We start from the raw sequence: 14,783 nt of genomic DNA, 5'->3' as shown, positions 1-14,783 counted from the left end.
AAGAATGAAAGATCAAACAGAACCACGAAGGACTCTCAAAAGCAGGTAGGCATATGGGTAGCAGCCTTGATTTAGTTGCTTTGAAGTGTACCTTTTACATACACATTTTACCCAAATTCCAATTTTGTTTTATTAGCCTCTAAGTTAAAAATTGTAGGGTTTTAAATAAGGAAATAAGAAGCACCACCTTCTTCCCCCTCTTTCCCCAACAGAGTATCTTGGTCACACAGAAGGACTTATATTTTCCTTAAGACTACAGAAAGCTATTTTTTTTCCTCACCAAATATTGCCTTATTCATTTGAATGTTGTACAGAACATGTATGAAATGTCTTGTGACATATAAACAACAACAATATTTTAATGGGTTTGGTTAGGAAAAAATAGACTTTCCAGACAAGACTGCTTGTTTTGATTGCAGATTTAAAATTGTTTTCCAGAACCACAGCCTATAGTTTGCAGGAAAAGACATTGCTACGATGTGAGCCATGCCATTTTCAGAAGACTTAAGAGCACATCACAATTTAAAGCTACTGCAAGAAAGCCAGAAGTTGGCTGTGGCTTTGTTGTTGCTACATTTCCTAGGAGCTGGATTATCTCAATACTTTTCGTGTCTTGATACATTTCAACATAAATCTCCTATACCTTGCTGATTTGTTTCACTTCAGACCATTAGCTACAGAAGGTTGTTAAGCAACTGAACAATACCTATGTCCTCTCACAGGTACAACTACTTAAGGAAAAGAATCTTTGAACCCTTAAAATATTGCTCTCCTCATGCGTATGGAGGATTACTTGCAATTCAGCAATCTTCAAAAGGGCAGATTCACTGCTTTCTTGGTAGCAGTTACCCCAAATGCCTGGTTAAAGCAATCACCCTACAAGACATGCAGTTTGAACAAAACCCTAATTGTAGGCAGATTTCCAGGACTGTTCTCTGACAAATAGGAATCCTGGAGCCTTATTTCTGCAGTGTTTCGCTCTGTGGTGCTTGTTACTTTGAGCCTCTTCTTCGAGTATTACCTTACTCTTAAATTTAGCATTTTTCAAAGGAAAAAATGGATACACTCAAAATGGTAAAAGTTACCAGTATTCAACTTTTTTTCCTTACAGAACACAATACTTTGTTAAGTATTAACAGCCTTGCCTGCATGTAAGACAGTGGTATTATGTACAGTTACAACGGACACATTGGACTTTCATGCACTACTGAGCATTGATTCTTCTCAGCCCAAGAACATACGTCAGAAGATGGTAACAGGCAGTAATCCAAAACGCTAAACTACAAAGGCCGTGACTGTTTTCCAAAGCAAAATCTGCCCTAATGTATGTGTAGTTAACCTCTCCTTTTCTCACACAAAAGCTTCAGTTCACACTTGAGCTTCTGCCATAGCAGAATGTATCTTAATGCCAGTAGGCATATCAAAACAGAAACTCAACCATGAGTTATCAGTAAGATTAGAGAAAAAGTTCTCTGAAAGATCCCAACCCCTCCTCCCCTCCACCAGAAAAGAAAAACCAGCACATTCACACTCCAATGCTATCATATTGGAAATTCTTAAACACATTTTATATCATGATTCGCTTTGATTTAAAGAAAATGAATTAAAGTATTCTCATTATATGGACATGTAAGAATATACAACAGATTAGGGTGAGTATCAGTGCAAGACTTCTTTTTCACAATGCACAGCTCCAACAGTCCCAGAAGGCACTGATCAAGAGCCTGGGATCCTTAACAAAAGACAGTTAAGATACAGATATTTATTTTATTATTCCTGTATTAATGCTACTAAGGAACTGACATTACAAATGAATGCCTTCCTCTTTTCTACCACTTCAGAAGACATCCAGCTTTAATTATTCTGTTTTGTCCAAGACTGAATAACTGTGTCCAAGACATAAGATTGATGCAGGCATGTTTATCAATTCCTTTGCAGAGAATCCTTCATACAGCAGCTACTTCTCTTAGCCTGGGTATTTAGAACAACAACAAAAAAAACATACAGCTGTGGCTCAGTGTTTCTCTCCCTGCTGCTGCTGTGTCATCCTCATGAATAGAAAATACATGAGTAGAAGGACCTAAAAATCAGGGTCTCTCTCTCTGCCCTTCTCCCAGTTTCAGGGTGAACCTGGGAGACGCTGCAGTGTCCAAAAGATTGCCATGTACAACCTTCAATTCCTTAAAGTGCTCAACTTCGTTGCTTATACTCCACATGGAAACAGATGGGAACCTCAAATTAGGACTGGTAATAACCCAAGCATCTAAAGGGTAAATATGCCTTCTCATCAGATCCTGGACTTGGAGTTCTGAGTTTTGCTTTACAAGCTGAATCAATTTCTTGGATTTATATGCCCAAATTGACTGTCTCACTTTTCTCCTTCAAAATACAGCTAGAGAAGGCAGCAAGAATACCAGCATGAATGCCTGGCCTTCACGAATATCCTATGTATCTCTCCTTGGCCTAAAGGAACTAATTCCACACCTTCTTAACTACTAGAAGAATCTGAACATGTGGACATTGCATATTATTTATACCATGGCCATACCTCTGCTCACTTCCTGACTTAAGTAAACATCTTATTCAAATTTTATCTCTCATTATTTTATTGAATGGAATCTCTCATTATTTTATTGAATGTCAGGAAGGACTGCTAATAGATGTGCAACCTAAAATCAATTCATACAGTAACTCACGACAAACTTCTCTGGCAAAACATGGAGACAAGCCTGGTTCCAAGGAGGTTAGTGAGAAAATCCCTGATTTCAGTAAGCAGAGGAATAAACACAGGATCTGAAGCAAAAGGATTCAGGAGAATCACTTACAAAGCAAAGAATTGAAGTCAAAGTCAATGGTAGTTCCTTAAAAGTGATATTTTCATGTAAAACACTGATCATCAATTACCTAACTATCATAACAGTACCATTAGGCAAAATGTATTTACCATTTCATTAAAGTTCCATGCTTTCAAATCACTAATACAAAAATCTTTACCCCCCCCATATGCCTGCAAACTCAGAGCCTCTACATTTCCTGTATCATCACAACCACTGTAAAAATAAAAACTAGTTAGTACAGCAAAATCTTCTTGAATGATTCTTCATTGGTCCAGGGCAACAACAGCGACTAGAGTCAACTAAGCAGTGATGAAAAGGTGTTGGTGAGTTCAGCCTCCTGGAAAGGCTCAAGATGGATATGCCAGTAGAGAAGTATCACATAGACACCAATGTCCCTAAGGACACACTTCTGCCCTGAAGGCTCCTTCACCCTACCTCCTGTTTCTTCTTTCTCCCTTAGTCACTCTGACACCAATGCATCCCTTCCCTGACCTTTGTATTATGTTTACAGACCTCTGACTCTTTGGTTTTGTAAAACAATTAACATGACTCTCCTTTCTACCTAGCTCTCACAGCACTGCTGCATTCCCCTAGCTCCATCTCCCCATCTTTGCTAGGGTTCATTTGCATTTCTTTCCATTTCAGCTCTCTCCATAGATGCTGCTGATGAGTGGCTATTACGTTATCTATATTTGATTATACCACTATTTTCAACCTCAAGCCACTTCTCTTTTTCCCTCTGGCTAAACTGATGTCATGAAAAGGATTACAAAGCTGTGTGACCTCAACACTGGTCTTAGCCTCGATGGATTTCTTTACAAGACATAGAGCCCACAGCTGTTCTCTAGCATCTCTGGCTTGGATCTGCAATGCACCTGATCAGGCTGTTCAGCTCCTGTTACATCTTTCAGCAAATTCATGAGCTTTTCTTCCCACATTTCTTTTCTTTGTCTTGTCTTTCTTAGCAGAACTATTTCCCAGTATTGCACTTCTTCTTTTACTTTTTTTTAACACTTCAGAAGGTCCTCCATAAGACATCCTCTAATTTTGTCAAAGATCTTGGGCTGTTTTTCCCCTCCACAAGTATCACTGCAGGGAACAAACATTAGAAATACTGAACTAAAGGCCCATTTACCTGGAACAGAAAACCTAGATTTTCTTCTGAGTTTTTTTTTTCCTTCTGTTTCTTGATCACAAGAGACGCATGATTTGCTCCAAAATTACAAGTCTATCGAGTACTTGCATCTATACCCCTTCGCTACAGACCTCTTCCTGCTTCCAGCAACAGAAATCTCAGCTTTTCTCTACGCATTTGTCTAGCTGTCATTTCAGGTAAAGCCCCCTTCCAAATTGGTGCCTCCCACATCAACCTCTGTCTGCAGCTTTCTTTTAGTTGCTGTAAGCACTGCCACAAAATTTCCTCTGTTCGTACCTGCAATCTGTAAGCCATTATCTGCTTGAGCTTCTCTTAAATCCCCTCTACCCTAACTCCTTCCAAATTTTGCTCTTTCTATGTTATCTATAAATGTGACCTTTCCTTTTCAACCACCTGCAGGTTTTTCATCCAGCTCTCTTATTTTGCCTGTAGATTATTACAGCATCCTCCTCTTTAGCAGTGACATAAGAAAACCTACCAAGCTTACATTCAAATTGCTGAAGCATGCGGAAGGCACAGACAAGTCTTCTCTGCAGACGACAGCAACAGAGAAAACAAAATAAAAGGCTGCAAGCAAACCTGTCTTCTCTCCAAAGACTCTCAGCTTATTTCTTAACTGTACGTGAAGTATCCCTGCTCCCTTTGCCTGGGATGTCAGGCAGTGCAGCCTGGTTGTTGAGTTTTCAAGTTCCCAAATTTTTATGATCTCTACATTTTTGAAATGCAGACAAACAACAACAAAAATAACTCCAAAAGCCATGCCCCTAAGTGTTCCAAGGGCTTGTAGATATGACGGTGTCACTCTTACAATACAATCCTCTCATCTTTGCCGCTGTTAGCAATCCATCCACAGTTACAACCTACTCTGTCAAAAGTGGCAATACTACATCCAGTTTGCATTGTACAGCCTTTCCACAGTCTTGTAAACAATATTCATGGTTGTGGCTTTTTTGTTTTGTTGAAAAGCAAACACACCCATGGCCAGCACATGCAAAAAAAAGGCTGGTATATGCAACATTTTTATAATTCTGTAGGTTTATTCTTTCAAATAGTATCCACATAACTGGATTCTTGCCTAAAATTTATTATCTTATTTTACGCTTTTTTCTGCCCAATGATATGTTAATGAAATGTCTACCTTAATTAAAAGTAAGAAAAAGGCCAAAACCAACATCCACACATATTTTGCATAAAGCATTACATTTTTTTCTAAAGATAAGACAGAGGGTGCAACCACATTAAAAGAACAGCCCTGAATTTTCATCAACCTTGAGAAAAAGTGTTTTCCTACATTTTCAGTAATAAGTCTAGCTCTTATTATTATAGAAAACACAACCAGAACCAAGCTCTCCTTAGAGGAAACTTGTATGTTTAGAAAATTATGTCCTCTTTTCCCTATAATTATAGAACTCCAGACTGAAGCAAATGGAATCTGACTCTTCGGAATTTAGATCTTTTTGTTTTACAAAACTTTCAGTTAAATTTAAGAATATTTCCTGTTTTTAAGAAAGTGTTTTTTTCCTGTTTTTTAAGAAAGAAATTGAGAGGCAACATTTTAAATAAGTTAATGCAAGCAAGAACCCCTAATCAAAACCATTTTTACAGAATACTCCATAAAGAAGAGTATTAGATGTTTTAATGACCATAACTCAAGATAAGCATAGATTTTTTTTCCTTACTATATTAATTTAGTAAGGTCTGTAATATCTTCGCATCTTAGTTTGAACTCGTACAGAGTAGCATTTCTCGAGTCTAAAGATTTAATCACTTAAAGTTTATCTAACACATCAGGAAAATTTTACTGTGCAGTTTTGAGTACACTCTTCCCATACATATAAAAAATCATGCTCCACAATGGATTTTCCTCTTCCAGATATTGTACGTGATTTTGTTGACAAGCAACAAACCTGAAAATCTCCTTCAGGAAAAAACTCTCTTTTGTAGCTATCACACACACAACTATTCAACTGGGCCAAATCCTCAGTTCAAGACAACACACACTGACGCACACAGCATGAAAACACTACACATAAAGGCAATAAATTGGACCCAAATCCAAAGACAATGTAGGTTTGGCAGACTCTGCTGTACTTTCATGTATGCATCTCAAGGGCAGAGTTCACAAAACAGCAACTGTTTCTTCTGCTTCCCAAAAGCAAGCAGAATTAAGATTAGGCTCTTTTAATGACTTCAGTTAAAGTTATGTCACTTTACATAAGGGAGTTGAAAATGCGAGGGAGAAAATCAAGGGGAAGAACAGCTCCCCTTTCCATGATCGTCCTCACCTCTGCGCTACGAAATCAGGCTCCTGTTGCACACTTTCTCCCTCACCTATGATCCTTGCACTCTTTTTTTGCAGTGACTTGGGCCTGAATAGAAGCCTTAAAGCATTGTCTAACTTCCTTTTCCACTCACCATTTTACCACTAACCTTACTTTCCCCTCACTCACCTGGGAGAGAAGTATGTGAAGCCCAGCTTGGCTGGGCATAGGCTATCATGCACCAGATAAACGAGCTCACTGTTGTCCCTGCATTTCCCATGTACTCTGAGGATACCACTCTGACTTCGTCCTTCAGGACCATAGAAATGTCTCTCGCTGTGAACTTCACGTATTCTTCAGTGTGAGGTATGTGTCAAGACCGCATACCTTAGTAAGGCTAAAATAGCCAGCAGTTCTGGATATAAGCACAAGTCCTCACAAAAGCTTTAAAGTCTAAGTATTGAATGACTAAAGCTGAATCTCTGTGAGCTCCACAGTTAGTAATGTGTTGGATCTGAAGTTGTTTTTGACTTTTGTTCTCAGAACCTGTTCCTAAAACTGCTTCTGCACAAAGCTGCAAAGATTTGTCTGATCAGAGTCAGCTTCGGGAACAAATGTTAATATTCCTATCTTTCTTACTTCATCCTCATTCCACTCTACATGATTTCCTGACTTGTGTTTCAAATAAGAAATTTGAAAAGTAAGTATGTGAAAACAGAGATTTATTTCTTCTCTATTTCTTACTCCTTTCCCCCCCTGCAATATAATTCATCTATTTTTAAGTAATTACAGACAGTGGAGATAAGATTGAAACAACAAGATTATACAACTTCAGTGGTAAGCAAAGAAAAGCAAACCACTTGGATGCAGGTAAAACCCTTAAAGACATGGCGGGAGAGAGAGGGAAGCAAAGGGCAGCTAGCACAAACAGGTCACAAAAATTGGATCATCCTTAAGAGAAAAAGAATTGAGAAAGATAAAATGTACCAGTGTGAAGTTGCTAGCAATTATAGACAACCTCTTGAACAAGCAAGCTAACACCTGTAATATAATTCTGTGATCTCTAACATAATAAATATGTCTGATAAAAGATCATAACCAAAGGAAGAATATTATATTAGGACTTTTTACATCCTATTCACATTTTGGTAGCAGCTTCTTATGAATACATTATCATAACAGGAAGTACAACAATTAAGTAGAAAAGACAGAGGTTCAACCATTATTTTGTTAAATTTGGCGTGCCAACTACCGTTGTCAGCAAGTCCTCCATTGTGCTCACAGCAGCAGCCGCTTTGAGACCTGTCAAGGCAAGACTGGCTACAACCCCTCCTCCCCGAGCTGTCCATCTAGGAAAGTACTCATAACTTATAAAGCATACTGTTAGTCTAAAGTCACACATTTAGAAATGTAAAATTAACTTAGCCTTCCAAAGACTGACTAGCAAAAAACATCTGGAGGTTGTATGCATACACCTGAGGGGCTGCCAGCTCAGCATGTGCTCTGGAGACTGTTCAGTTCCTTATAGCTCATGTAGAAGGTGCTGCCAAAATAAACTGCAAGTCCCACTTCTGTGCTGGGTTTCGGGGTACACTTCCAGGGTCTGCAACATCAGCAAGGGTTTGCTAGAAGACGGTTAACATATTTGAAATTCCTCCTGGAAATCGGCAAAGGAAGAAGTTAAAATATTTTAATATGTGAAAAGAGTTTTCCACAAGTCTACTTCTCCTAAAGGGCAATCTGTCTCCTTTCTCATCATTCAATATATGGCTGGCTTTGGCTGCTACTTGTTGGAGGACTATTTTTCATCAGGGAGATTTTGACAAGAATCTGTGTTATCAAATGATTTGACAGTGCTGTTAGAGTTGTAGACAATCTACCTAGTTTCTTACTGAAGGAGAAAATTTTAGTTACCTTGGCTTTCACTGTTAATCTAACAAACTACACAGTGCTTCACCGAATGTGAACAAATGAAGATTGAGGTGAATTCACAGGTTCTCTTTTGCCTTCAAGACCACTAAGATTATGCCTTTGAACAGTCAGAGCAGTTGGAAGCAGCAGCTCAAATACCAGTTTACAGTGCAGACATAGGAATTAGGGACTTTACTCCAGGGTTAAAAAGAAGACAACTTTTTGACCCAAGCTATGTACTGTGTTTTTAGTCTACCACTTCTCAAACATTATTCAACGCAAATACTACTAGAGCTCAACGTCAACCTTAACATAGAGTGGTTAGCAGGCTGCTTCTTCAGAGATACTTGATGAATGCCAAGAAGGGAGCTTTGGCTTAGTATCATAGAATCATAATATAGTTAGGGTTGGAAGAGACCTTAAAGATCATCTTGTTCCAACCCTCCTGCCATGGGCAGGGACATCCCACTAAATCAGGCTGCCCAAGACCCCATCCAACCTGGCTTTGAACATCTCCAGGGATGGGGCTTCCACAACTTCCCTGGGCAACCTGTTCCAGTGTCTCACCACTCTCATGGTGAAGAAATTCTTCCTAATGTCCAGCCTAAATCTGTCCCTCTCCAGTTTATACCCATTCCCCCTGGTCCTATCCCCACAAGCCTTTATAAATAGCCCCTCTCCAGATTTCCTGTAGGGCCCCTTCAGGTACTGGAAGGTCATTATAAGATCTCCTCTGAGCCTTCTCTTCTCCAGGCTGAACAAGCCCAACTCTCTAAGCCTGTCCTTGTAGGGAAGGTGCTCCAGCCCTCCGATCATCTTTGTAGCCCTCCTCTAGACCCATTCCAACAGCTCCATATCCTTCTTGTGCTGAGCATTCCAGAACTGGACACAATACTCCAGATGAAGTCTCACAAGAGAGGAATAAAGGGGCAGAATCACCTCCCTCGATCTGCTGGCTACACTTCTTTTAATGTAGCCCAGGACAGAGTTGGCCTCCTGGGCTGCGAGCACACATTGCCGGCTCATGTTGAGCTTCTCATTAACCAGCACCCTCAAGTCCTTCTCTGCAGGGCTGCTCTCAATCACATCATCCCCAATCATGTACTGAAAATGGGGAGTGCCCTGACCCAGGTGCAGGACCTTACATTTGGCATTGTTGAACTTCATGAGGTTCTCAGAGGCTCACTTTTCCAGTCTGTCCAGGTCCCTCTGGATGACATTCCATCCTTCCAGTGTGGCAACTATACCACTCAGGTTGATGTCATCTGCAAAGCTGCTGAGGGTGCACTCAATCTCACTGTAAATATCATGAATAAAGATATTAAACAGTACTGGTCCCAGTATGGACCCTTGAGGGACATCACTGTCACAGATCTCCATCTGGACTTTGAGTCACTGACTACTACTCTTTGAATACAACCATCCAACCAGTTTCTTAACCACCAAATCGTCCACCCATCAAATCCGTATCTCTCCAATTTAGAGAGAAGGATGTTGTGGGGGACTGTGTCAAAGGCTTTACAGAAGTCCAGATAGATCACATCCGTTGGTTAACCCATGTCCACTGCTGCGGTTACCCCATTACAGAAAGCCACTTAAGTTGGTCATACAGGATTTGCCCCGGTAAAGCCATGCTGGCTGCCATTAATCACCTCCCTGTCCTCCATGTGCTTTAGCATAGCTTCTAGGAGGATCTGTTCCATGATCTTCCCAGGCACAGAGGTGAGGCTGACAGGTCGGTAGTTCTCAGAGTCGTCTTTTCCACCTTTCTTAAAAATGGGTACAACGTTACCCTTCTTCCAGCCACCAGGGATTTCTCCTGACTGCCATGACTTCTCAAATATCATGGAGAGTGTCTTGGCAACCACATCAGCCAATTCCCTCGGGACTCCGGGATGCATCTCATCAGGTCCCATAGACTTATGTTTGTTCAGGTTCCTCAGGTGGTCACAAACCTGATCTTTCTCTACTGTGGGAGGGGCTTTACCCCCCTGGTCTCCATCTTGCTGTCCCATGACCCAGGAGGGGTGAGAAGAGCGGTTATCGATGAAGACTGAGGCAAAAAAGTTGTTAAGTACCTCAGCCTTCTTCTCATCTGTTGATACATGATCACCATTTCCAGCCATCAGTGGGGCTATGTTCTCTTTCATCTTCCTCTTCTGATTGACTTACCTGTAAAAGCCCCTCTTGTTAGTCTTTACTTCCCTTGTAAACTCAGCTCCAACTGCTCCTTGGCCTTCCTGACTTCATCCCTACACAACCAGGCAGTGTCTCTGGTCATGTCCCACATTACCTGTCCCTGCTTGCACTGCCTGTGAAGTTCCTTCTTTTTCAGTTTAATCAGCAGGTCTCGACTCAGCCATGCCGGTCTCTTCCCTTTCCTGCCTAATTATCTACATATGGCAACTGAACTCTCTCGCACTTTGTGGAAAGCTTCCTTAAATATTTTCCAGCTCTGTTCTGCTCCCTTGTCTTGGAGGACCATGTCCCAGGGGGTCCTACAGAGTAATTCCTTGAAGAGCAGGAAGTCTGCTCTCCTGAAATTTAGTGTCCTGACTGTAGACCTCACCTGTTCCATATCCCTCTGGGCCTTAAACTCCACCAGTGCATGATCACTGCAGCCCAGGCTGCCACCGATCCTAACATTACTGATGACTTCGCTTGTACTGGTGACCATAAGGCCCAGTATTGCTTCTCCTCAGGTGGGGGTCTCTATCAGCTCGACTAAGAAATTATTCCCAACGCACTCCAGGAGTCTCCCTGGATTGCCTACAGCTTGCTGTGCTACTTTTCCAGCATATGTCTGGGTGGTTGAAGTCCCAGAGGAGGATGAGAGCTTGTGAGCGCAAAGCCTCCTGTAGCTGGATGAAGAAGGCTTCATCAGTTGTCTCTCCTTGATCGGGTGGCCTGTACTATACACCAACCACAAGGTTCCTGTTGGTTCTTCCATCTTTATTTTTTACCCACAAGCTTTCAACCTGTTTGTGGCTACTCTTCAACGACAGCTCTTCACATTCTATCCCTTTCCTGAGATACACAGCAACGCCTCTACTCCTCCTTCCCAGTCCATCTCTCCTGAACAGCCTGTAGCTGTCAATAGCCACGTTCCTGTCATGGGACTCTTTCACCAATATCACCTCCTCCTATTTCTCAGTCCAGACAGGCCTAGCTGGAAATAATTTCTTACGGGTTCAACAAGGCCTGTTTATATCTTCCTTTGCCAGCTACTGTAAGGCACCTACATATTATCTCAGCCTGAAACCAATACTATATTCCTCTCGCTGCAACTCAGAAAAACAAACAAAAAAAGAAACAGAGCAAAGATGTTTCTATGAGTGCTACTCACTTATGGAAATTTTCTGAATTGTCTTTGACTTAGAAAAAAACTCAGCTGTGACTTTGATCTATATTTTACAAAAATACCAAAAAAGCTCTAAAAGAATAGGGTATTCGTCACTTTCTTTGAAGACAATGTTCTCTCTCCTCCACTCCTTCAACACTGCCAGATAGTGTTTGATTCACTGTTCTTCTGTCTTGATTCTTTGAGTCTGGGGACAGGCAGCTGAAGCCGACTAGTTTGGTCTTTTAATGAACATTTTAGCATCTACAAGATACAATTTAGAATTATACCTAGAAATTCTATTAAAAAAATAAACAAACCCCATCGACAGATCCAAATTGCAAATACACAGTGCAACCACCGATAAACCAAAAATTAAGCCTTCCCAAGTTTTCAGAATAACAGATACATATATGCACTTTTTCCACTATAATCTGATACTGACTCCAAAATCCAAAAATAGCATTTAAGTATATGTCATTGATCCTTTTATCAGGAACCCACAGACAGATGAATTATTTCCAGAGCAGACCCTACCATCTCGGGTAGCAAGTGATGTTGTCTCCAGTAGCAAAGCCTTCAGCTCAAAACCATCTGTTATTACGCCGCTACAAATTATCAACATGAAAGTCCATGCCATGTCTCACACTAGAAATTGTGCAGACAACAAAAATCAAAGCCAAATTCTGATCAAAACAAGCAACTCAGGTTCTCACACTGAATAAATAATTCATGATCACATTTAATTCAGTTTAAGTTTCTGTTTTAATTTTAACAAAGCCACTGCAGATAATCCAGACAGTAGCAGTAGTGTGTCAATCTATGACTCCAATACCAACATCTGGACATCACCTTCTGGGACATGCACGGTGCCCTGCCCACAGGTGTGTCATCTAACTGAGCCATATAGATGTTAAACCAAACCAGCATTTTTCAACCTCTGTCTTTTGTCATTCAAGGCTAAAGCACTTATTAAGCTTGTCTCATCTATTTAGGTCATAAATCTCAGAGGCAAAGATCACCTGTCACTTTTATAACACTTCACATAACAGGACACATGGGCTACATAAGCACATATAAGCTCTACTAAAATACAGACGAAGAGCAAGCAAGAGAAGTAGTTGTTTTGACTGGCATAGAGTTACGTTTCTTCATAGTACCTGGTATGGGGCTATGTTTTTTGATTTTTGCTGAAAACAGTGTTGATAAAAGAGGGAAATTTTCATTGTTGCTGAGCAGTGCTTACATAAAGTCCAGTCCTTTTATGCTCTTCAGCCCACCCCACCAGTGAGTAGGGTGCACAAGAAGCTGAGAGGGGATGCAGCTGGGACAGCTGACCCCAACAGAACACAGGAATGTTCCACACCATATGGCATCATGGTCTGCATATAAACCTGGAGGAAGAAGGAGGAAAGGGGAGATATTTGGATTTACAATGTTTGCCTTCTCAAGTAACCATTACACGGGATGGAGCCTCGCTTCGCTGGAAATGTCTGAACACCTGCCTGCCAATGAAAAGTAGTGAATGAATTCCTTGTTTTGCTTCGCTTGCATGCACAGCTTTTGCTTTACCTATTAAACTGTCTTTGTCTCAACACATGAGTTTTCTCATTTATACTTTTCTGTTTCTCTCTGCCATCCCATGGGCATATGGGGGAGTAAGGAATCAGCTGTGTGGTGCTTAGCTGCTGTCTGGGTTAGACTATGACAGTGGCACACACGGAATCACTACTTTGGAAAAGACCTAGGTTGGACCATATGGAGTCCAACCGTACCTGTCCACTACTAAATCATATCCCTAAGCAATTAATCTACCTGTCTTTTAAATACGTCCAGGGATGGTGACTCAAATCCTTCCTTGGGCAGCCTGTTGCAGTGTCTGATAACCTTTTTGGTGAAGAATTTTTTCCTAATGTCTAATCTGAACCTCCCCTGGCACAACTTGAGGCCATACCTCCTTGTTCTATCACCTGTCACTTGGGAGAAGAGACCAACACTCACCTCGCTACAATCTCCTTTCAGGTAGGTGTACACAGTGATAAGGTCTCCCCTCAGCCTCCTTGTCTCCAGGCTAAACAACCCCAGTTCCCTCAGCCGCTCCTTGTAAGACCTGTTCTCCAGCCCTCTCACCAGCTTCGTTGCTCTTCTCTGGATGCACTTCAAGACCTCAATGTCTTTACTGTGGTGAGGGGCCCAAAACTGAACACAGGATTTGAGATGTGGCCTCACCAATGCAGAGGGTAGAATCACTTCCCTGGACCTGCTGGCGACACTGCTTCTGATACAAGCCAATTGCCATTGGCCTTCTTGGCCACCTGGGCACACCGCTGGCTCATGTTCAGTCGGCTGTCAACCAACACTCCCAGGTCCTCCTGTGCCAGACAACATGAAGTGGTCAGAGGAAGCTCTGACCTAGAGAAACAGAGTAGTGGGTGTTAGACATGCCTGAAATATTCCTACTTTGCCAAAGTAAGAATTTCCCCGATGAACCTGGAAACTTAAGTCATCCAGTTGTAGAAAGTTGAATGCAGTAATATTAATTTCACTGCCCTTACTATACTCATGTAAATGCCGGTAGGATCAGCATCTTATGTTAGGGTTTAACTTTTACATACAGCTGCAACTCAAATAAGCTGTGCAAAAACATGGAAAGAAGGCACTGCATTGTCCTTCAGCTGGCTTGCTGCACCACAGCAAATTATTACATATGCAATAAGCAGTAGTCATTTTTGTATTACTTGTCACAATTTCAACAGTGTGGAGGAAAATCATTAAAAGCTTTCTCGAAGAAGACTTTTTTTTTTTTTTTGGACATTTTATTCCAGCATTAAGAATCCAGATCCAGCATTACAAGAGTCATGCCTGTGTTCTACAGAGTGCTCTTACTGCTTCTCCAGTTTTTATGTACTGACATCTATTTAAACAGAATATAGTTATTTTAGTCCACCACTACGCTTGCCCATCATTAGCATATATTATGCAACTCCCTACCAACACAATACTGAGAGGATAAAATAATTGCAGTGTTATTTTCTCCAAAGACAGTGAAACACAACCTTCGTAAATGTGTCAGCAGCCAGCAGTCTCTGCATGTGCGCAATATGAACTTCCACACTCAAGAACTAAAAGCCGAAGTTCCAGCCGCTGAACGCAGTGTTAACTGCCACAGTTTCTTTTCCTAAAGAATAGTTTCAGCTGCCTATTTTCAATGCATCTTACATCGCAGAACCTAAACTCTGAGCACCAGTTTCCGTTTGGCAGTCTGTTTAATTTTATTT

The 14,783-nt window shown here is 41.1% G+C and overlaps 1 protein-coding gene across 5 annotated transcripts in view; it reads right to left on the bottom strand.

The window, feature by feature from the left end:
- PDE8B (phosphodiesterase 8B) overlaps nucleotides 1–14,783 on the bottom strand; it is a 77,281-nt gene that overhangs the window by 45,465 nt on the left and 17,033 nt on the right. The window contains exon 1 of one of the 5 annotated variants that reach the window (XM_054053791.1): nucleotides 7,730–7,821. The exons of the other annotated variants lie outside the window; for them this stretch is intronic. The gene's annotated coding sequence lies outside the window, so the exon portion shown is untranslated. Of the gene's footprint in view, nucleotides 1–7,729; nucleotides 7,822–14,783 lie in introns of those variants that run through there. 5 annotated transcript variants of the gene reach the window in all.

This window comes from Cuculus canorus, chromosome Z (genome assembly GCF_017976375.1).
Source record: "Cuculus canorus isolate bCucCan1 chromosome Z, bCucCan1.pri, whole genome shotgun sequence".
NCBI classification, from domain to species: Eukaryota; Metazoa; Chordata; class Aves; order Cuculiformes; family Cuculidae; genus Cuculus; species Cuculus canorus.
This window is presented reverse-complemented; position numbering and strand designations above follow the sequence as displayed.